The sequence below is a fragment of the Haplochromis burtoni genome, unplaced genomic scaffold, assembly GCF_018398535.1.
Source record: "Haplochromis burtoni strain Fernald_Lab_line unplaced genomic scaffold, NCSU_Asbu1 Contig_202, whole genome shotgun sequence".
Classification (NCBI taxonomy): domain Eukaryota; kingdom Metazoa; phylum Chordata; class Actinopteri; order Cichliformes; family Cichlidae; genus Haplochromis; species Haplochromis burtoni.
In genome coordinates, this window is record NW_024582563.1 from 694,640 (window position 1) to 716,419 (window position 21,780).

General features: G+C 39.6%; 1 protein-coding gene across 2 annotated transcripts in view; it reads right to left on the reverse strand.

Annotated features, from left to right (window-relative positions):
- LOC102291765 (E3 ubiquitin-protein ligase SH3RF3) overlaps positions 1–21,780 on the reverse strand; it is a 113,351-nt gene that overhangs the window by 81,298 nt on the left and 10,273 nt on the right. The gene's annotated exons all lie outside the window — the stretch shown is intronic.

Genomic DNA, 21,780 nt, shown 5'->3' on the forward strand with positions numbered 1-21,780 from the left:
TGTGTGTGTGTGTGTGTGTGTGTGTGTGTGTGTGTGTGTGTGTGTGTGTGTGTGTGTGTGTGTGCCAAAGTAGTCTGGCCAAGACCACAAACCAAGAGGAAGCGATACTGCTGGTGCAGACGGACACATGCAGACACACACACCTTCCTCCATCTGTCTACTCAATCAGGTCAATCATAACTTCATTCATGCAGAGAAAAAAGGAGAGACTGGATCAGGTCTCCCGCTGTGGCTCACACACCATGTGAACAGAGCTGCTTTGGACCAGATTACACTGGAGTGAATGGGAGTGAATGGGATTGTAATAAACTGAACTGGATCATGTGAGTCTCAAACTGATTATGGTGAATTAGCGGATTATTTAGAACTGGATTACACTGGATAGATTAAGACTGTAGCAGAGGAAATAGGAATACGTGGCAGTGAATTAAAGGTGGAATCAGATTATACTAAACTGAACCCAATCTTACGGCACTGGAATAAATCAGTGGGCTTGGTTTAGGTTTACTTGTTTTGCTTTTTTTTTGTTTATTATTCTTTTTTTTTTCAGATGCATTCACTGAGCTAACCATGATTTTTGGGATTTCCTGCTGGCGTAGCGTATGCTACTTTCTCTTCATGATGAGACTCTTATCACGACAAACACTCTCTGGTCTGTCTTTCTCCTCTGATCAGCAGTAGCATGTCTACAAAGAAAAAACACCAGAGCTGCAAATACTAAGTTCAGATTTTGTCTCTGCCACATGTAAGCCATTTATCACGGGGTGTGGAAAGTATTAAACATATGCTAAATTAAATCCCCTGAACTTTGCTCCTTTTTGAAATAAAACAGTAAATACTGGAATAAATAGCACAGTCTCAGGAGTGGGTTTTAATTAATTTTCCTCAATAAAAACTGGATTCTCGAATAGTGAATGTCTCTTACATTGTTTCAGCATAAGTTCATGCAAAAAAGAGTTCAAGATGGTGTAAGAGTTGAACAGTGTCACATTGAGGAAATAAGACGATGAGGAGATGAGCAGCATGCGCATACAAAGGGATGACTGAAAGACTCAAAAAAGTAAAACTCTATCACAGAGATATCAAATATAGCAGGTTTACTAATATGAACATAAAATCAAATGAATAAAAAAATGATAGGAAGAGGAAATATCTGAGATAAATCTTTTATCGAATCACCATGTCATTGTATCGAGTAAGGCCTTAAGTAGACGTTTTGTGAAATAAATTCCTTATAAAAAGCCACAATCACCAATGCATTTACAGTATTCATCTACCAAGTACTTGTAGCCAAAGCATGATACCACATCCCTGTGTGCTGTAGAATATCTGAGTTAATTAAATACTCATATAGTATGCTCCCTGCTTTATTGCCCAGTAACAGGGTGCTGCTCAGTCCCTGACCTCCAGAAAACCCTAAAGTTTCTCCACTGGGATGAACAGAAGAGCTCATTATTATCTAGAATTAATTGGTTTAGTTCATTATGTTTCACTGTGCTCTTTTTGAACGGTTCTGTGAAATACCTCACTCAGACGGCTGGCTAAACAGAGATAGCTAAGGATAGATGCACACAGGCAGCTCAAATACCACATATAGAAAAGCCTCAGCCCTGCAAGCAATGTAGACTAGCTCCAAACATCTCTCACTCTGAACACACACACACAGACGACTGCAGACCACCAGAGAGACCACAGACTGTCCCACCTGTCCACTCATGGACCACCAGCGGCTAATGGATCACTGTCTGTTGATGTGCTCTGGAGCAAAAAATGACACCATGAAAATCAAGTCAGTTTTTTTTTGGTTATCTGCACAACCACATACCTGTGTTGTTCTGCCTCATGAGCCACACGCCAGTCATAAGATTCAATTATGACGAACAAGAGATCTTTATTCACGATTGACAACAGCAACACACACAAACATCTGCATAGTTTCAGAGCCATCTGTTGTTACAACTGCTCAATCAGCCCGATGTGTGTCTGTATGTGTGTCTGAGTGTGAATGTCACACATCTTCCATTTAGATATAAACCATTGTCTTCTGAATGTGTGTGTGTGTGTGGTTTCCGAGAGTATGTGCAGCTTGTGGCGGGGAATGTAGCCTGTCTGTGAAAAGGAATGTCAGTCAGCAGAAACTCTCCGCTTTATCATAGCGGGAGCAAACACACAAACTTTAACCCAAAAGCTGTCAAAAAAAGCACATATTCATTGTGACAGTTACAGGAGGAATCTTGGAAGGATTTCAACAATGTAAGGAGTAAATCATTGCTCATACGATAATGGCTGTCATTTCTCTGTAAACTGTGTGTGGCTCTGCTTTTTGTGATCAACTTTTTATGGGCTTAACAATGCAAAATCTGACAAAAAAGACAGTAGGAGCCAGATGCCGACATCCCAACACAACACAGCGCAAGTCAATAAATAAACAAGTTGATACTTGCCATCATCATTGCATATGTTGAAGCACTATCAGCGAGACTGCTCAGAATGACAGGGAACTGTCAAGACCACTGTGTTGGAAATGAGAGCACTGCCTACAGAAACATGCATTGATTTTTTTTCATCTAACAAAACAGTCAGGGCAAAAAACCTGATATGTCCAAATCTTGTTAATTACTTGCACAATTAATTGTACTTTCATGAGGTTTTGTCCTGAATAATGATAACTATTGACCAATTTATAGTCACAATCTTGAAGAAATCAATAAATAAAGAACAGCGTTACCCAAACTTTCTTACTCCATGTGGAACTAAACGCATGATTAACTGTGGCACAACTGGGACACTCAAATGCAGCATATGCACTTGGGGGTGAAACTTATTTTGTAAATAGTCGACAGAACGGCTCAGCAAACAGTTTTGGGTTTGTTTTAGTAAGAACAAAAAGGTTCTGGTTTTCAAAAGATGTTTGACATATCAGGATCATGTTTAGTCATTTATCTGATCGGTGTCTCTACTTTTCCTGTCTTAACTTTAAAATAACACTTTTATACATTTTTTTCATTTTGTGTTTGATTAGGCTGAAATCATGCAAGCCTCGAGACCTGTTGTTGGTCTCCTGCCCACAAGTTGTCTTGAGTATTTCCCAACTACTTGTTGGGGAATAATCAGTTAATAGTTGCTGGAAGCTGCTGACAGTCTATGGGTGAAGTTGGTTGCAAAGACGTGTACAGTGCTGCACTGATAAACTCCTTCTGATTGCTTTGGTTGCTAGTCACCATTCATAGATTTCATGGAAGACACTGGTTTGTCTGCAAACGCTTGCCGACTTGTACTGAAACTAAAAAGTGTGACACCAAATGGAAATGAGAGTGCCTTACTTGAAACCAATTTTCTAACCTCTAGCAACCACTCAGCAGCTGGTTGGGGAATAAACATCTCTCCCTAGCAACCAGTGGTTGCCAGGGAGAGATGTAATGACTGAGACATTACATCCAAAACTTTCTTCATAATAAAATGTCACTGTTTTAAAATCTTCCAAACCTCCTTTAAAATCTTCCAAATCTCCTTCACATGTTCTTTGAATGAGCAGTAATTGTCCAGTACAAGTAAGAGTTCGGTTTATGAACCTTAATTGTAAGTACTGCAAAACTAATGGGCCACAGCTGATTCACATCAATGAATTTTTTTATATTTCAAGTTTTGATGTTATCTCTGGTTTCCGTATTACGCTCTAAATCTAATCCTCTGTTCAGATGCTTTTACACCCTGACATGAATACAAACAGTGAATACAGAGGAAATTAACTGCTTCTACTTTTGGTATTAGCAGTTGTCAACAAACAGCAGCGTTAGTGTACATTTATGCATGTATGTGTGTGCGTGCATATTTGTGCCTTTATATAGGCACTAAGGGACATGAGTGACTTATCTGGGACAGAGACATCACAGGGAACAACAGCAGTAGAAATTCAATTTTCTGGTGGCGATAGAATAGGGAGAGAGAGCATGACTGAATAGGTGTGACTGCAGAGGTTTTCCTTTAATACGTCCAACATCATACAACACAAACAGAAGAACAGGCCGCCAGGAAAAGCCTTCCTGCTGACATCGTTTTATGTCTTAAAAAAACGCGTGAGAAAGTGTGGATGTGTAAAGCTGCAGCAGCTGAATTCAGCAGATATAAATGAGCACTGTAGTGTCACTCAAAACAAGAGAAAAGAGGAAACAAGAGAGCGCAAGAGAGTGCAGAGAACAAAGAGGAAATAAAAAAAAGAGTGGGAGCAACAGAGAGCGGACATCAGTCAGTTGAGGTGAATAGCTCCATTTTTTCCAGCATGTTTTAACTTCAGGGTATATTAATGTAGTTTTTTCTTAGCAGTCATCTTGAAGTGTACTTAACTCGTGCATATCACCCAGGGGTGCTGTATATCAGGAGCCCTGTGAAGGGCTGGACCCTGGCCCTAAAGTTCAGTGGACAAAGCACAGATGCAGTACCACACCTTGGACTAAGGCACAGTCGCTCTAAGTCAGTGAAAACTGTTGGTCACTGTAGGTGGCAAGAATACGTTTCCATAAATGTACTTTGCTGCAGTGTTGCATCATTTTTTTAAATTTGGCGCACCAAAACAAAACCTTCTGTACTCAAAGTAAAATATATATAGATACCTCAGTGAGACAGTGTGTCTTCTTGTGAGTGTGAGACACTAAAACTTGGCAGTTTTGCAAAGATATAGAACTCACAGCAAGAATGATGCTATAGTTACATCCCCTAGAATATGACACCTTCCAGTGTCAGTAGATTTTCTTCAAATGCTAACTAGATATCTTATAGGGGTGTGTGGAAAAGGCAGAAAAATGTGAAATGTTGAATTTCACAGAAAAATTAGTAGGCATAACAGTTCTCATAATACAAACGTGTTTTTACAGGAGCCGTCAGCATTACTTTGGTTAGAGTTTCAAACAAAAACAGTGCATTACTGCTAATTACACAAACTTTATGTAAGGGACTGTTATTAAGTGCAGTTGAAGCTCAGAACTTTTTGAAGTCTGTCACCATGCAGGTGTGAAGGGTGAGAAAACAAGCTGGCATTATCACATATTACCAGCGTGAGTCATTATACCAGTTACATCAGCTCTTCTCTTCCCCTCTAAAAGCAGTACTCTCCCATCACGATGTACTGAGAGTCTGCTGATGGAAAGTGCAGGAGAGTTTCTCCTGAAAGGAAACTTGGCCAGGAAGTGCAGTGTTGCAAGATGAAATACAGAACAGTGCAAATGTGCTGGCAGGGACAAATTGCGTCTCCACTATCCAGAGGTCATTGTGATTTACAACAATTTACAGCAATCCATACAATAACCAGATCTGCAGTTCCTAGTAAAACTGTGGTGTAACAAAAATAAATGAATAAATAAATATATAGCACTGTGCAAAAGTCCCCTCATTTCTTTATATTTTCCTTCCAAGAAGCTGCACTTGTATTTTTTCCTTCAATTTTTTTCCCAGTCTTTTCAGTATCTGATCATTTTCATCATTTTTTTTTGTTTTTTGTTAAGCCACATAACACTGGTCTATTAATAGTTCCCATTAGTAATTAGCTCATTAGCTGAATCCACAAAAGACATTTTGACAGGCACAAAATAGTATGTTTGACCCAGCAAGGTGATTCCCAAAGAACTGGAATATCATAGAATGGCGTTTAGCACATTCTCTCAAAATATTCAAAAATTGGACACGTAGAGGACAAACGAAGATGTGGCAAGCTTAATAGAAGCACCTGATTGGCAAGCGCTTATGCAGTAGAAGTATACTTGGATTGAAAAACACATAGTGATGGATTGGCCTACCCAGAGCCTGGACCTCAGCATTATTGAAGCGGTTTAGGATCATCTTGAGAGAGAAAATAAGAAAATACAGCCAGAGAAGAGCTTTGGAATGTCCTCCAAGAAGCCTGGATAATTATTCCTAAAAAATACTTAAAGAAATTACAAAAAGCTTGCCTCAGACAGTTTTTTGTTTTTGTTTTATATATACTTTATCTCCCTGTATGTTTGAAGGTTTCAGTAAATCACTGCATTTATTTCCACCGCAACACAACAAATCAACAATACAGAAAAAATACAAATATATTTTAAATAAAAGGCTATTATTTTTCCTATTATCTTAACTTTTACCTTATATGGTTACCAAGGTTGACTATTTCTGGATGCATTATTACGTTAGCTGCATAAAAACAGAAACAAGATAACGATGAGTAAATTTGCACATCTGTTACATAATTAAAACATTATTTATGATACATTTTTATTAACACACACACCGTTCTTTTCAGTCTCATTATTTTGAAACTTATAGTTTAATATCTCTGGCAATCATCCAAACACTGCTTCAGGCACCGAATACCCTGGTGGCACTGAATGAAAGTAATTGAAGTATTTTTCGGCGGCTTGATGATATTTGGTGCATAAACTGCTTTACTTTGCTGAAAAGTGAAATCTAACCAGACAGTTTAATTGGTGCAATGAAACAGAGGTTTGTGTGTGCACAGTCAGGTATTATATGAGGCTCAGGACTGCCTAACTGATTTTGAAGAACACTGCTCCCTTCAGCTAAAAGGTAAAGCCTCCACGTGGTATGCAAACTGCAGGAATGAAAAAAAAAAAGATCTCAAGTATGCGCCCCTTGGAATACTGCTACAACCACACTTCGATAACAACACATTCTTCTTCTGCAATTACGTTTGTCAACTCTATACTTTCTAAAGCTTAATTCACTCACCAAAATAACACAAAACAGACTCATAAAGTTACAGATGAGGGCTGGCAGTTTTGACGTCTGGCTGAGTCACTGACCACAATCTGATTTAGGTTGAAGAAACATTTAGCTATGTGTATAAATGTCCCGCAATAATGTTAATAACTGTTTTATTGTGTAATCACTATATAAGCAAACTATAAGTATTACTTCATCATATTTTGTATGGTGCTGTTATAATTCTTTATTGTATTTCAAGTGTCTCCAACTGTGTAATGATCCAACTAAAAGCTTGTAAAACTGGTCTCAAAGCAGCTTTTGCGGTTGTAGGTTACCATCTTCATAAAGCATGGCACCGACATCCATTGATTTTTAATCCATTCCAAAGGACCTGCCAACCTTACCCACAATTATATATCACTTTAACAACAGTGCTGTTACCAAGCAGCGCGATGAACCTGACCTGGGTACTGGGAAGACTGGGGGGAAAAGAAGAAGAGGCATAAATGAGCGTGAGACAGAAATGTGGTGTGTGTTGATAAAGGCAGAAATGGGGTTAATGTATGAAAGAATGCGCTTTCAGAGAGGAAAAGGGAAAGCCATGGCTGCAGGGTCTGACACTGCCCCAGTTTTGCTACAGAGCCAGAATCTCCTGTGGCTCTCCAACACATTTCTACCCAGTTGATTAATGCTGCCATCACAACCATCGCCAGTCTCTTTGAAGACTGAAAAAAAGAAACTATGATGATCCACATAAAATATCTGCTCATCACAGCTCTCCGTTTCAGCCTAGTTTTAGTGTTGATTGCCTGAGAAAAAAAGTTCTGGGACATGCTGGCATCCTGGTGGAATTAGGGCATGAAGGTACACTAGGCTGCTTCAGGATGGTGTGTGACTAACGTGTTTTTATAGCTTGGTTAAAATGGTTGTCAGAAAATTTACTGCCCTGGATTCTGTGCATTAAGTGATTTCAAATTGGAAGTTCTCCAGTGTGAAAGACATTTAATTTGTCACTTCCTGTGAGAAAAAGATTTCATTCTAAAGGTTCTCAGTGTGTCTGACTGATTTGGCTTTGCATGATTATATGTAAATGTTTAGCAGCTTTGATAGAACACAATATTGCCTCAACTTAATTCTTATGGCAACCACTTAATCAAAGCCTAAGGTGGGGGGAGAGAAAATCTTCTATTCTTTGAGGTAAAGGCTTTAAATCTGAGCCTGACCCCCTGTCAGGTCAGTGCACCATAGGGCTGTGCGATATGACCAAAATCTCATATCCCGATATTAAGACATCTATCGTCCCGATAACGATATAAATCACAAAAATGTAACATTTTCTGTAAATTCTGTGAATCTCGGGCAGTTCGACTTGCGGGAAGTGTTTCCAGCTGGGCGTCGTGTACCTGGAGTCCAGTGTTTTAACTGATGCATGAAACTATACATTTTTAGACATAAGTTGTAACGGCCGCCGTTTTCTTTGTGAGTATTTATTACACGGCGTGCTGCGGGGAAAAGCCTGTTCTAACGTTTGAGTCTAAGGTTTATTTTTTAGCACCTGGCGGCTCTTTTTTAATTCTCATCCGTAAACACTCTGCATCTTTCACGTGATTCAGTTTATTTTGAAAAGTCTCAACAGGATCTTGAGCTTTATTGTGAAAGGTTTATGTGGAACAAGCGGACACGCGGTGGTTTTACCGTCGTGTTTGCTAACGACAACGCATAAAAACAAAAGCTTGTCTGTCTGTAGTGTGGTTATATTAAATATAAGAGAAATAGAGAACTTTAAGAAATTAATATAGCCACTACAGTGACCATCAAAATAATGAAAAAATATTGCCGTAGTTTATTTCACCACGAAACAAACGATAGCGTAAAATGAAACGATAGACGTTTTTATATCGTCATCCGATATATATCGTTATATCGAACAGCCCTAGTGCACCAAGTATTTTATTTGTTTGTTTATTTCTAATTTTGAGGCAAAAGCGACAACCATTAAGTTTGATAATTTTGTCGTAGTGTAAGTTTGCTAATCAGACCCTGGAGAGACACTACAGATTTCTGTACATCAAACCAACAAGACATCTGTACAGTTTCGACAAGCCATCACTTTGATGAACACTTAAATCACTCACATAGTGTCTGTACTTATCTACCATATCTGCCACTGAATTAAAAGCAAGACCCTCATGCAAATGCAAAGTTTGTGCCACGGCTGCCCTCATTTTTCTGTAGCACTGAGTACCAAAAACATTTTTTTATGCTTCTGTAATGGTTAATCCACTATTATGTTCAAGCTGTTTCAAAGAAATGATATAATTTTTTTCACTGATAAATTGTCAAATTTACAGTTTTCCAAAAAAGCAAAGAAAATAATGAAGCCTGTTATTATTTTTTGATTAACATACCAAATTATAGCTATTTACTTGTGAACAGAAAAAAATAGGTTTCATTGTGGTGGAATATTAGGCTTGATATATTTCTGACGTCTTACAGAAGTCCAGAGTGTGTGTTGGCTCGTTGACAGATTTCTCAAATAATTGTTTTTCCCTTGTTTTTATGACAGGTGGTCTAATACATTTGTTAAGAACTGGAAAGTCCTCATGTGTATGTAATAACCAGTTATTCATCCATTATTTATTCCATAATTATTCCTGCATCTTTGCACCATTACACACAAAAATACTTGCCTGAATTTTTAAGTTTGTTATTTTCTGTATAGTCTGTACTGCACCGGAGCCCGATTCCTTGTATACGTACACATACTTGGCCAAAAAGCTGATTCTGATTATTACCCTACTGCTCCTCCTATGAAAAACCTATGAAAAGTTAAAAAAAGAGAGCTTAAAAAGTAAGAAACTCCTTTTTTCTCTCTGTGTCTCGCCATGTGCAGAGCTGCACTAACGCATCGCCGCTGTTCTGTCTGAGCTGCCACACAACTAGCAATTAGCTTTATAGTAAGTCGATATCAAGTGCAACATTAAGTTGAAATAATAACCAGCACCTCAGCATACACACGCATAACCCACCGAGTCCAGCAACCTTTCTGGCACAGCCCTGCCACATGAGTATCTAAACCAATCCATACATGTTTAAGTAGCAGAGCATAGCTTCTTTATTAATTACTCTGGCCAAGCAGCTATTTGATTCTTTAAACTTTCACTTACTATACACTTACTATAATGTTCGGTACTATCATGTAACTAAGATGTTTTAGTCTTCCCAAACTCTGAGATTTTTTTGTGCCCAACAAAGAATTCCTAACTTCTCAGGCTGCTGCACTATCAAATTTCAATGCTGTGTTAAACAGGAAATTAGAAAAATATGTGTCACAGCTTCTAATCACAGTCATCACGGCAGTAAAAAAGAAGAAACAAATGTATCTAAAGCCAATTTTAACAAACTGTCACACATGTTTACTTTAAAAGATGATGAAGGTCAAAAGCAAGTGCCACAGATACACTGTTAGCTTTCCCGCAAATGATGATATTACATGTGTGTGAAAAGGGCTTAATCTTAATCATATTGCACCACACATTCTCAAACTTTCAACACAAAATGGACAAGCTACAAGGCTGCTTTACTCAGTTAACACAAAAGTCTGTTTACTGTACATTTTATGCGATTTCCTGATGGCAGCGATGTACAGTTGGTGCCAGAGAACAGCAAGATGACCTGTGGTGTTTTAATAGAGCTGGCAGGACTGGGCAAAGGCAGCGTAAGATGAACTTGGATTTCGGCCAACTGTCTGAGGAGGGATGAAGAGAATGAATGAAGAGCTGAGTGGAGAAGTGGCTGCAATCATTCTGTGAAAGTCCCTCTACGAGTGGACAAACATCAGTCAAAGGCAGAGATTAGAGTAATGAAAGAGAGAATGCAGAAAGAGGGGAAAATGAAACCGTGTAAGATGACAGTGATGCACAGTGGCAGAGTGAGACACAGAGGGCTTTAGCATTCAGACAGAACACTCTTTAAACTTTGAGTTTAAAGAGTGTCAACATTTGTCCCAGTTACTTGAAGAGATAGCAGATGGCAGAATAGATCCAGCACCTTCTCCTGTTAGCAGCCGTGACAGCGAGGCTAGTATTGTTTTCCTAGTGAGTCTCTGTGCGTCTCATCTTGAAAAAATATGGACACTGTTAATGCGGTTGGCTGCCTTAGTGAAATGAAATAGTGGTTTAAACTTAATTTAGGAGTCGTTTTATTTTTATTTGCTTACAGTATGTTTTCTCACCTATTTACCTGCACACTCGTTTCATTAAATCAGATATACTTGATTTGCATGGGGTGTTCCACACAGGTAAGTGCCAAGGCTCGTTGGATGGATATTAAGGTTAAGATCATAAATTTAGATGAGATGTGGTGGTTATTTCCATCCATCTATCTTCTTAACTGCTTATCGAATTCAGGGTCATGAGGACGCTGGAACTTTCCCCAGTTTTTATTGGGCAAAAGGCTGGGGACACTCTGGACAGGTCACCAGGGGGGTTATTTCCATTATGATGTGTTTCACTAATAGTTTCAGCAGGCAGGAGACCAACACTGAGCACTGAAAATGAATCTCTCTGTATATTTGTTCACCTGTTAGGTATTCAGTTTTCAGTTTAGGGATTCTGATGTTGGTTTAGCTGATTCTTTTTTCATTTGAAAATATAAACGAGTTGGCAATTTGACGTATCTCGCACCACGCTACAGTTCATTGTTGGAAGCTTAATGATTGTCACTAGACTTTGCAAACCTGTGCACCTCTTTTTATTTTCAATATGTTCTAATGAAAAATGTGAGGACAGGACTGCTTCACAGTAAGTTCTTATTCTCTATGGGAGAGGCACAGCTTTCATTCTGTGTCTGCTCTGTTCAAGAGTAGAGTGACAGAGAAGCGAAGACAGTGAATAACATGTCTTTTTTTGTTTCTTACAATCTCTCTTCTTGATTGTCATACATGTTAATGTAGCGAAGAAACAGAGCAAAACCACTGCAGGAGATATTCCCCTTTCAATATGTAGTGCTTATTGCTTTCAAAGCTCCAAATCCCCAAAATAATGGCAGGCTGTTCAAGCCCTACTGATCATATTTTAGTGCAATCTAGCAGGTGTTTGTGTGTCGATCATTTGTGCCAATGTGTCTTAGTAATGCACAGTCACACAGGCCTAAAGAGTGGTCTGCGACTAACTGGTAAGTAGTGGCTGCTAGGAGACGATGTATATTCCCCAACAGGGGTTTGCAAGTGATACTGGCAGTTGCTGGAAGTCCATGTGAAATCAGTTGCTAAAACCCATTTGCACAGGCCTACAGGTCAGTCAATGATCATAACACCCCCTGGTGATCCCTTGGTCACTTCAGGAAACGTGTGTTCCGCAACTGTTTAGTAAGTGTTTTTTGGAGGTTGATGGCAGTCGCTTGTCTGAACTAGTGTAGAGAAATAGGTACACAGTAGGGCTGGGACGACGCGGCGACGTAATCGATTACGTCGACACGTAAAATACGTCAACGTAAAAAAATGTGCATCGATGCGTCGTCACTTTCAAAACAGACATGGCGGCAGCGAGTAGCAGCAACATTAGTGAGGCAGCTGCAGTCGACTTAAATCACTCCACCCGAACACGCAGTTCTACAGTCTGGGGATATTTTAACAGAAAAGGAAGTGATTCAGTCGTTTGCCGGCTTTGTAAGGTGAAAATAGCTATGACGGCTATGCACCAGCACCTCAAATGACAGCATCCAGGAGCAGCTTCTGCAAAGGACAAACCCTATACAAGTCAAATAATGGGGAAATAATCAATAATCGAATCAAATCAAAATAGAATCGGATTGAAAAATTCACCATTAGATTCATTGATGCATCGAAAAATTAATTGCTAGATTCATCGATTAGGAAAATAATCGTTTTGCCCAGCCCTAGTACACAGTAGGGATGGGTATCGTTTAGGTTTTATCCGATACCAGTACCAAACCGGTACTTTTGAAATGGTGCCGGTGCTTAAACGGTGCTCGAACCGGTGCTTAAAGAATGGAGAACACAAAATTGGTCCAAAAACCTCTCATGTTCAGCTGTTTTTTTGTAAAAAGATAACAATGTTAGCCTTTTCTGCAGCTATAGGAGATTTATGGCATCACTCTTGGCTGGAAGCAGTGCTTAATCAATGGAAAAAAACAACCTTTGTCCAAAAACCTCTCATGTTTTGCTGTTTTCCACTTTTTCTTTGGTCATTTTAGCCTTTTTGGCCAGGGTGAAGGGAGTACCTGCCATCAAACAAGAAGACAGCTGCATGTAACTACGAAGGTGTTTGATAGTTCACCTTATTATGCATTAATGTAATAACGTGGTTAGCCTACTCAACGTAAATTACACACGAACAACATTAAGCTACTCACGCAGAGAAGAACGGCTGCTGCTGCCATCATCATCCGTCATCATTTCTGCTACAATGGCAGGGCTAGGGGCCAGGACTCTCGTCTTCGGGTTTTTGGGCTTTTAACAAAACGCTATGCGTCGCCAGGTGTTTCATCAGATTCGAGCTGTTACCTCCTTTGCACAGTATCACCTTAAAGCACTTGTTACAGGCTGCTGAGTTTGCATCTTTTGCTGTGAAGTACAGCCAGACTTTGACCGCTTCGCTTAGGGCATTTTTAATCTGTAGCTCTGCTCTAAAAGAATGTACGTACCTGGGCCCGCCTACTACGCTCGCAAAGGTAAAATGATTGGCTGGAATCCAAAGTGTATGACATCTCAGGAAAAAAAAAAGCACCGAAAGAAAGCACTGAAATGTGCGCTGCTTTTCGGTCTGGTTACTACCGGTACCCATCCCTAGTACACAGTGCTGCATAGTCGCCCATAGTTTACATTGCAGATGTTGATCTGACAGCAAATGCCAGAGGACTGCTTGCTAAGTGCAATCAAACTCTGGAAAAAAAAAAAGAACAGGAAGGGTGACCACCTTTCGAAATGTGTTGGTTGCAGCAGTAAGGCACAACTTCTACCTCGAATGTCTTTGTTTCTGGTTTAAGTTGCACTTCTTCAAGTTTCACTAAACCTCAGAGAGTACAATGATGAGTATTTGCAGACAAGTCTGCATCTTTCATGCAAATGATGGGCTACCACAGCAATCTCCTTGTAACCAAAGCAATCACAAGGAGGTTTTTGGTCCAGCATCAGTTTTGTGACTGATTTCACCAAGTATCAGCCAGAAGCCTCTAGCAACTGATTGCAGAATACTCATTTTCCTCTAGTGACCAGTGGTTTCCAGATGTTCTCTAACTGGTCTCTAGGCCTGTGTAATACCCACCACTATAATAACTTCAATGACCTTCAATGAACACTGATTCCACATGTTTCTAAAATTATTGGCCTCCCTAATATCATGATTATATTTAAGTATGCAATAATGGCTATCACTCAGGACAAGTTTCTTCAGACTAGCCTTATCAGAGAAAAACTTACACTGGTGATACCTTGAAATTGTGATTTCACACAATATAATAAAATGTCTGTATCTGGAGGACGAAATGTCAAAGAAAGACTATTATAAGCACAGACCAAGAGATTTTGCTAAACAACAAACCCGCCCTCCTTTTTTATGAAGAGATAAAATTTGTAAGACTGGTCTGTGCATGTTGCAAGAGTAATGTCTCTGTTGATACTTCTAATCTTCTCCCTCTTCCTCTTTACTTCAATTTCTGTTTCTTAAAATAAGCCCTATGTAAAGCCATAAAATATCTGATAAAGAGCAAAGTGGCAGTGACCTGTAGGGTTTTATGTTTATTGTGTCTACCATTGTTTCCATTGTTCCCAGTCTACACAGCTGGAAAAAAAACGGTGGTATTTGACCATACTTCTCTGTGCTTACATAATCCCTGTCCCGAAGGGAGAAAACTGCCAGATCCTTCTTACACATACACACACACACACGCACACGCACACGCACACACACACACACACCCAAAAATTCACAACATAACTGCCACTAGGCTTTCATGCTTTTCTTCCAGCTTTAACCCCCCCACCCCCAGATACACACCCTTCCCCTCTAACACACTACCATGACGGGTTTCTGAACTTCTAAGCACACAGGCACCAACAAAAGTTTGGGCAATCCTACTTATAAACATAAAGCAGCCAGGAAACACACATACATACACATAGCAATTTCTTTACTGTAAGTACGCACACAAACCAACACCAAACACCACACACGTATGCATATGCCAATTCAAATACGCACACATAGTATTTATGCACACACACACACACAGACTCAAAGACAGAGCCAGGAGTAGATGTTTGGACACAGACGTCAGAGTGGAAAGCTGATCACAGCTGTACTGTAGCCATGAACACTGAGGATCAGTGTCCTGAAATAACCGGCAATGCTTTTATATGACCCCAAAATTTTATATGGATGCAGATGCACATTCATTCACACACAGGAATAAAATAAATTAGAACTCAGTATTCCTGTAGCCCCTACAGGAATATTCTATTCTATTCTATTATAGATCTTTATATATTCATGGTTTTCTGAGTCTGACACCATATTCAGAATATTTTAACAGCTGTGCTATTACACTTTGTGATTTATTAAGGATTCAACGCTGATTTTAGCATAAAATATTCACACTTTAATACTTCATGTGTAAACGAAACAGAGTTCACTTTATTTTGCACTGGTGTTTTTGTCTCCATACATTAACTTTTGAAAGACTGGATATAGTTCACAACTTTCAAACTGTGGAAAAGTCTACCTGAAATATTTCAGAAAGTACACTGAGTAAAAAAGGGCACTGTTTATAATTTTCTCTTCATTTAATTACCAAAGTGTGACAATAATTTCCTTACTTTCCTTACTCAGTTACCACCTACTCACAAATCTATTCTTTTTCTGCTGCACCACTTAACACTAACCTATGAATCACTGAAGCATAAAAAAGGCACCTAGGTCAAAGGATGAACCTGCACCTAACAGACAACTTATCAAAGAATCAATTAACTGTTTAGGCACTTTGTTACTAGCAGCCTGTTGTAAAAACACATCAGTTACTCTGACTTCTTTAAGTTAATCTATGAAAAATGCCAAATATAAAACAGTTTGACAGGCATAAAATTCTATTTTTCCACCAACAAGGTGATTCCCAAAGCGCTATTAGATGAAAACGAGTCGTTTCTCATCATGGTGTGTGGTGTAAAATAGACAAGAGGACAAAGCAGTGGGAAGCCAATAAAAATATCTCAGCAGAACTTGAAAGTCCTGACCTTAAAAATAGGGGGGGGGAAATCCAACAAAATCCTGACACTGGCCCTGAGAGATGCATCTGGTGGTTCAGTTGATCAATCTGCTGTTTGCGAACGACTTATCACAAATGATCTCAGTGGAATGGTGATTGCCGAGACTGGCTTCTTGACAGTCACCATTCAACAGGGAGAAAAGTGTTCCAAAATACACATGAAAAGATGAAATTTTTGGTCACTGTCAATATGTGTTGAGGAAGTGAGGAGAGAGGTACAACAGTCAGTTTCTACAGCCATCTGTGCAAACCCTCTGCCACGCTTTAGTTCTGCGTTTCAGCCAGTGGTGTTTGGGATCTTGTCAAAATTGATGGAATTATGAACGGAGAAATGCACCATGGCAGTTTGACCCACCATACAATACCATCTGGAAAGCATCTGATTAACAACAGCTTCGATTTTCAGCATGACATTGATCCTAAACACTGGCACTGCACTAAAAGCATACCTGGAAAAAATAAAACACACACAGTGGAACACAATCAGTCATGGATCGGTCTCCCTATGGCCTGGCCATCAACATTATTGAAGCAGTGTGGGAAGCGAACAAAACGTAGCCATCATCTAAAGAGGAGCTTTAAATGTTCTTCAACAAATCTGGAGAACTATTCCTGAAGACTACTTAAAGAACTGACAAGTGTTGCAGAGCAAAGGTGATCATACCAAATATTGACTTTCAAGCTCATTAAAATTGTACAAACTCTGTTTTTGCCGTACATATTGTATTGCCATGTATATTTGAACTTGTTAAAATAAATTCCTGCACCTGTTTCCCATTTAACATTTTAATTCAATCAAAAGAATGTGTTTATGCACAGTGAGCACTTTGCCCCAGCGCCTTTCTTTCGCTCCCCTGCAGTACCAACAGTGAGCGCCACTGGCAAAGTCTATTTATAAATGTAGTCCATTCATTAATATCGCCCAAAAAATGATCGTTTTATTCAGTTACGTCTGTCTGGTCAACCAGAAATTATACTGATGTCAGGAAAAACCAAAACTAGGGTTGACATCAGCAACACCGATTCATGGATTTAAAAAACAAACAAACACACATTTAAAGCTGTTTTTTTTCCTGCCTAATTTTACAAACAGAAAAAGTAAAGTTTATAGTAAAAATCTGGAAATTGTTTACATATTAAACTAGGAACATCAACAGCTCCTGAGAATATTTTTAAAGAAAGGAAGGAATAATTTCCACACAACTGGTGATGAACTGAAGTCAAGAGCTGTGAAAATGAACAGCAGGTCGATAAAAAGGAAGACCTGTATTCACTGCCATGTTTCCAAATTCTGTTCAAATGTGTCTTCATGCATGTGTGTATGTGTGTGCGCTCTGATGTGTCTTCTCTACTCCAGCCAATACTCTGTTTCCTGCCAAATCTAAAGTGGGTGGTGGGTGCATTTCAACATCTCTCCATTACAGAGAAAGATGAGGAGAAGGAGGAGGGGTGGCAGAGGAGGATAGAGGAGGCATTTTTGCAATAAGACAGGAAGGAACTGAAACATATTTACACTTAGGCATACAAGCGCAAGCGCTCACGCACACACGCACCCATGCAGCGTCTGACACCTGAAGAAACCACTGCGTGTTTCCACGATTCTCTTCCCCCAAGAGAACCGTTCTACTTCTTCAAGCACATCAGTAGTGGAACCTTATCTGATATTACAACAGACATACACACATTACATAGCAGGCTGTTAAAGGAGTCAGCACCAAAGGAAAACGTGCTACAAGTCACAAACTGTTACTTGGAGCACTTTTCCAAAGCAAATTTCTTCACTTATTCAACCCCTAAACAACCTTGAGATAAGCACCAATTTGGGGATTAGATACCAGGATGGTTTTCAGTACCTCACTGTACTAGTCATTATAACAGTATAGGGAATTTTGGGGCACAATGACACTTTCAGCCAAAAAATATGGTAAATGGCCTGTATTTATATAGCACTTTACTAGTCCCTAAGGACCCCAAAGCGCTTTACACATCCAGTCATCCATCCATTCACACACACATTCACACACTGGTGATGGCAAGCTACATTGTAGCCACAGCCACCCTGGGGCGCACTGACAGAGGCGAGGCTGCCGGACACTGGCGCCACCGGGCCCTCTGACCACCACCAGTAGGCAACGGGTGAAGTGTCTCGCCCAAGGACACAACGACCGAGACTGTCCAAGCCGGGGCTCGAAACGGCAACCTTGCAATTACAAGGCAAACTCCCAACTCTTGAGCCACGATCGCCCCAGAGTTAAGGAAGTTTTATAAGTATATAAAACTTCCTTAACTCTGTCATCTGTCATGTTTTGCTAATCGCTACCTTACCTGCTGTTCACATTCTGCTGAAGGGGCACAATTTATATGTTCCCTTTTTTTCCTTTTTTTTAAAAATTTACTTAAGATGTACGTGTATATTCAAGAGAGTGACAGAGTGGGGGCTTCAATTGTGTCTAATAACTTTGAATGAAGAAAAAGCATGTGTAATTCAGCGAAAATGCAGGGGCTATATAAGGTTTTTATATGTTATTTTTAAAAAAAACAGCATGCATGTATAATTTTTACAATTATTAAACTAAAATTAAATTAAGGTTAATAATTTATGTTCTCTAAAGCACATTTTCTATTCATTATTCCTGTGTTTTAATGCAACCATTAGCTGTTGTAATATGTAAAACCTCACAGATGAAGACAGTAGCTTACACAATTCCTTTCACTGGGACCAGACTTTGACAGCTATGCAATGATTTAATGAAAGAAAAAAATTGATTGTGGTTGAACCGTAGGAGAAAAAACTGATTGAGATATTTCTGCGAGGCGTTCTGTAATGACAAATTAGAAAGATCCAGAGTTACGCAACATTGTTTTCACTTTCCTTGAAAAATGTTCACAGGGAAACTTTAATCTGATTTCGTTTTTAATAATTACAGTTTTAAAAAAATCTGTCTAAAATGCAATGTCCTAGAATAGATTTAAATGTTAATTGGATCTAGATAATAAGGTGTCAATCTTCCATCTAAAATATAATGGCTTGACTAGTGGCCAGTGACTTCTCACCCTTATCTCCATAGTAACAAAAGGAGCAGTAGTGAGGGGGTTAACCCTTAACCCAATGTGTGTGTGTGTGTGTGTGTGTGTGTGTGTGTGTGTGTGTGTGTGTGTGTGTGTGTGTGTGTAACTGGCTACACTCGTGGGAATAGCAGTCAAGCTCCAAAAGCATGTTTAGCCCTTAACACCCGTTATACATCAACCCCCAAAACTAAACACATCTCCCAGGCTGGAAGCTGCCCTCTTCTGTCACACTGCTTCTATCCATTGGAACATTATTTGATCCACCTTTCTCCATATCTATACTAGTTAGATGATGGTAGGGTGCAATATGATATAGAATTTCACAGATTTAGCACAATAGACACTATATAATAAAGTTGTACAAATCAGGAATTGGTACTGCAAAATATATTATTATAGGCAAAGCTGTCTCCCACCAGTAAGCAAGAACAATAAAACCACTGACAGGGGGAAAAGGGTAACATTGATCACCTTGTTACAATACCATATCCTGCAGGGAAATCTTGGCTTCTGGCATTCATGAGGATGTTTCTTTGACACATACCACCCACCTAAACATTTTTGCAGACAAAGAACACCCTCACTTGGATTAAGGTCATAACCAGCTCAGCGAACACAGCATGAATCCAAGGTGTTGATCTGGCCCCCAGTCTCCCCAGGTCCCAATCTGATTGAACATCCACTAGATTTCAACCACAGGGGTTCTCACCCTGCAACCCACGGGACCATAAGATTCAGTAATGTGCCAAAATGAGATATCAACGGGAATCTAAAGATGCCACCCCACTGTGTCCGTTCTTTGAGTGGTTAGGACTGTTGGCAGAACCGTGGCACTTGATTCTAAAACTCTGGGTGTTTTATATTTCCAAAGAAACATGACACCAAAACATATCTAGCCATACAAGGATCAACATTTTTTTAAATCACCAGAAGAAATAAAAATGACTTTTTTGGAGAATGCGTATATTTAAAGTTAGGTTTCTGTTCTTTGTCTAGTGCAGAAATAAATACATTTCCCATGAATCTACTGAAAATGTGAATGAGTAGTTTTGGTTCTGCCCCGTATTTTAAAGGAGAGCAAAAAATAAACACTGGTCCACTTTAGGCGGACGAGAATAAAATTGTGGAGGAAACAATACCACAGCACATTCTGGCAAGGAAACGGTTTAAACTACAAGATTCTGGACACACTCTGTGGGCTGCTTAATTGCAAACCATTCAAAATCCCATTGTGCTCAACTGATAAACACAAAAATAAGCATGGGACCATATGCATACTGCAGCTACCACACATTTGTGCAAGCACACCACAAAACAGCATAATTCCATAGATGCCAGAGGAGAACCAGAGTGCTAAATGCACTTCTTGCATGTGTGTGGGGGATGGGGACCTTATTTTGCGACTTTATTTGAATTAATTTGATTCTTCTTACTTCAGAAAAAGTGAGCAGAAGATGAAAAGCAATGAGCAGAGAGTCACAGAGGGAAAAGATGTGTTTGTGCGAGTATGTGCTAACAAGCTGAGCTGAAAAGGTCGCGCGCTCACAGACATAAGCATATACGAGCACAGAAAAAGAGAGTGTCTAGAGCGATACTATAATACTCACGAAGATGATTTGTGTGCATCTGTTTGGCTGTGTGCGTGTACATCGCTGTGTTGAGTGTGTGCCAGGCCTTCGTTCAGTATTCATGAAGTTGGGGGGATAATGTGGAGGTAATGACGAGGAGCTCGTTGTTTGCTGCAGAGATCGGCAGTTTGCAACACTAACGACTGAATAAATGTGCATGCACGTGTGTGCATGAGAACGTGTGCGTTTGTATATGCAGCTGGGGAGAAGGAAATGTGGTGATTGTGCAAATGAGTGAGCAGATTCTAAGTTTGTAAGTTTTAAGTGAGTTTTAAGACTTGTTTGGAAATTGTTTTTCTAGTTAAAAAACTGCGTTCCAGAGATAAAGTTAGAAAAACCGTTTACATTAAGAAAACACCTTTGTGTGTGTGTGTGCCTGTGTGTGCACGCATTGTGTTTCTTTGTGTGTCTCTACTGTGCTATCATACAAAGGACACAGGTTCAAAGGATCATTACAGGGACTGGTAAAAGACTATTTCCTTTTGGAACCCCACCTAATCCCTGGGAATGACAGGGCAAAGCAATATCTGACTCTGGAGATGAAAGGAGGCGGCGTCATTACTGCAGTGCACTGTCATGGTAACCCCAGTTGTCACCATAGCAACCCCAGGTAAATACAGGTAAGGAAGAAGATCAAGGGCTGGGATCTTCGTGACACATTGCTTTGATGAAAATTGGACTGCTACAGATGGGTGACAAATTAAAGGAAAGACGTGAACCTTTTGACCCCTAGAGGCAGGACATCTCGTGGCTCTGTTGTGCCTCTGAGTGCATTTTGCTAGCATGATTCGGATCCACTCGTCCCCTCAAAGGGAATGGTTACCGCAAGTAATTAAAAAGTTGCTATGAGTGATCCTTTAGATGCAACTTTTCTATCTTGCAGCTTCCAAGAAGGCAATACCTCCATCCGTTGGGTACAAGAAGTAACTGAACACTTTGAAAAGTATTAATGCATCATCTTCACAGCTATCAGATCTTGAACTAATTAAACAGCTACAAGCAATTTTGGACTGATAGGTTAGACAATGCTCACGATCACCTAATGAAGGAACCCTTCTTTATACTCTTAGAGACTTTGACAGTTCATGGTAAATCACAGTGAAAC